Below are 3,665 nucleotides of genomic sequence, written 5' to 3' on the forward strand. Positions count from 1 at the left end.
AAAAAAGACAAAAAAGACAAAAAAAAAAAATATCATGGGAAAAAGAGTCAATGGTTGCAACACCTTTGGATGTACAGGGCAGGACTATAGTCCAGGTCAGGAACAGATTTTAGTGTTGTAATCATGAAAGGAAGCTTACTTAATACTTAAGTAAATAAATAAATTTTACAAATCCCAATAAATTGGAAGAACACCATCTCAAGCTGCTCATGAGTCAAGGGCAATCTACTCAAAATTCCCACATTTTTCAACGCAACTATACAAATAGAGCAAACGGGCTAACCAAGTGCTTGCCCTGGTTCTTTATGTACAACATGATGCTGAAAATACAATTTGATACCCAGTTTTTGAAACTGAAATATCCAGATTTCAAGTACTTATGGATACAGAAGGACAGAATGTTTAGACCACGACTATTCTGGGATATGCAATATTGCAAATTCATATCTCTCATTAGAATACTTCATTGGCCAAAAGCAACTCTAACTTAATAAAGCAAAAACAAGCCAACAAAAGAATAAAATTAAAATATTAGAGAACATAATATTAAAGAGAAAGTTGGAAAATTATTCCTCAAAAAAGAACAATGAGGAAAACTCCTAGGAGGATATGTACTGAGAACTAATGGAGCGTTTTTGTAGGTGAGCTACCATGGAAATACCTCAGAACCAATCAGATCCCTTCTTTCGTCACTCTGCTTAGGATATCTACTCCGGAAAGAAAGAGGATTTGACCACTATTACTCTTAGAGAAGGCAGAAAGTACCTGGCTTGGTAGTCCTACCCTTGTTTGCATTCAGTGGATGAGTCATTTCCCAAAGAATTCTTACCGAATGACTCGGAACAGGAAAGAGGGCATCCAGAACAACAAATGTCAACCAGAGCTACCAATCTCTAGGTGGTCGCCTAAGATAGCCTGCTAGTATAGTAGAGTAGCTAGGAGCTACTGTGCTTGTGTTCAAAATCTGGCTCTTTCTTGTACTAGCTATGTCACCTCGGACAAAGTACGTATTTCCTCATTTGTGAAATCAGGGTAGTAATACTACTCATTTCACAAGCTCAATACTTAGCCCAATATCAAGTATTCAGTAAGGAAAATGTATCTGTTTGTTGTTATTATCAGACATGACTAACATACTATATTAATATGTTTATAATGCATACATAAAATATTAATATGTTTATTACAAAGTACCTACTTAAAAGTTTAGAAGATTGTGAAGTAGCTATTTCATGTCAACAGATGATAATAAATCAAAGTAATATGATTGTGCTTATTTTAAAAATTCAGTAATTTTGCCCTAAATCAGATTGTGTTGTTCAATTTAATGCAAATTAGCCTGCTTTTCTTGTAGTTCTATGGAGAAGCTCTATGTAAAATTATATGGGTTTTTTTGAGAAAGGTCTAAACTAAATACAAAATATTCACCTTATTTATTTATGTTTTTGGACTAATGTTTACAGAAAGTAAACTCCACAGCATCAGCATTTATGCAACCATTTATATCCCAAAGAATACCACACATGTATCATACATTATAAGATTTACTTGGTTCTTATTATTTTAGCCTAGTAACAATAGGAATCCATAATTTCACTAGCCATTAATCATTCCTGCTCTTTTAACAATAAACTTAACAGAATGGATTGTCATATTAGAGTCAATTTTCAAATAAACATGATCAAATAACCAGCACAAAAAGTAAGAAAAACACAGTAGATAACCTATGTTTCTCAGTGTTTACCCTCTTGACTTCTCCTTGATAAGTAAATTCAGTGGACTCTTTACTTGCACTCTTAAAAAAATAGCCTGCTTTGGTGGCTTCCAAATTCTTAGCCACAGCTGAAGGCTTTAAGTTTTCTGGTAGAAATAAAATCAATAATCTATCCTAAGACCTAGAGGTCTAACACAAATATAGCTATGTCCGTGCTGACTCGTCCCCATCACATCACAGACAGAGCCATCACCTCCTGCTATCCACTCTCTCCACTTCAGAAGGACAAATTGTGGGAACAGCATGGAGTGATTTTCACTGAGCTCCTTGCATCAGTTAGGGTTGAATCATGAAATGAGTATTGCTGTGAGTATTCTAGAATAAGGAATTCATTATAAGAATTGGACTTTACATAAGTACAGGAGGAGCTTAGAGAATAAATGTCCAAAGAGATAAAAGAAAAATCCACTAACCAGCCCCAGCACTGGAGAATGAAATGGAGCAGAATAAAACCACAGGGAGAAATGGATTTTCCCAAACTCTCTGTACAAAAATAAAGCTTCAGTTGTTGCGAAATAATGACAGGTATTTCAAAAACATTTTTTTTATTTTAAAGTACAAGGTAATAGCTCAAAATAAAACCCAATGATAACTAAAAAAATATATTATTTAAAAGAAAACTTGTAATTCATATCTCAATATTCTTCCCTACTTTGGGCACTCAAAATAGACCGGGGGATGCCGAATTTTCCCCCAAGTTTCACTAGTTTATAGAGACAGATGGAGAAATATAAAGGCAATAGGAATTTGCCTCTTGAAACCATCTTTCCAAATTGTTTCTGCAGCCCATCACAAAGTTTGAGGTTCTCCTGTGGGCTCTCAGGTGTTGCACAAAATTGGCTTCCACCAGGTGCTGCTACTTCTTTGCCAGTTGTATACTGGACCTTGTGTCCGACGAGCACTGGACATCTTCCTCCAGAACTCTGAGGGGACTGTCATGTCCAATGTTGTTGCACAGCAGAAGATCTAAAAGAAGCCACAGAAGGTGCACAAGATGCCAATAGCTTACTGTGTAGTGAGAAAAAATCCTTTATGCCCATTTTGTCTTTTGTATTGTATTCTGTGGGAGTGGCTCCCACACAGAGGTGATTATGTCCTCAAAGGTCTTCATGGAAACTCTTCTTTCTGCTATCAGTAGCTTTCTCTCCATACTGCTCAGATATCAGAATACAGGGATGGATTTGGGACATACCCTATTATTCTCTGCATTCTATTTTCTTCCCTTTCCTGGGATTCCTCTCCCCAAAACGGTTAATTCTCCTAAGCAGCACAATGCAGTAGAACTATAATATGAATCATATATGCAATCTAAAATTTTATCCTAATTTTTTTTTCTCAGAAGATGTAAAGAGAAACATGAAATTACAATATATCTATTGAACCCATTATTGTATTCAAAGTATTATTTAAAGATGTAATTAATATAAAATTATTAATTAGATATTTTACTTTTTTTGTATTTAGTATTTGAAATCTAGTGTCTGTTTTATACTTACAGCAGATAACAATTCACACTAGCCACATTTCCAGTACGCAATAGCCATATACAGCTACTGTACTGGACAATGCAGTTCTAAAGAGCCCAAAATCCCATTCCATCTAGTTAGATAATAAAACAATTACCTTTTTCATCAAGACTACAATTTATGCAGACTGAAAAAAATAGCTGAACAAATAAGTGAATTATTACACTTAATCTAACTTTTATTTTTCAGATAGGTATTTCACTTTCTCTCTTTTATATTATTGCTTTTGGTATCTATATTTAACATTAATGTATTAAAGGTGAGGCTTCCAGAGCCATAGGACAAAGCAAACTTTAGCTATAAGAAGTAGCTGAGTCCCTTTGTGATTTTCTTTAAGGGGGAGAATCTAAAGTTCTTCCTACTCC

The sequence above is a fragment of the Galeopterus variegatus genome, unplaced genomic scaffold (genome assembly GCF_000696425.1).
Source record: "Galeopterus variegatus unplaced genomic scaffold, G_variegatus-3.0.2 Scaffold5674, whole genome shotgun sequence".
NCBI lineage: Eukaryota > Metazoa > Chordata > Mammalia > Dermoptera > Cynocephalidae > Galeopterus > Galeopterus variegatus.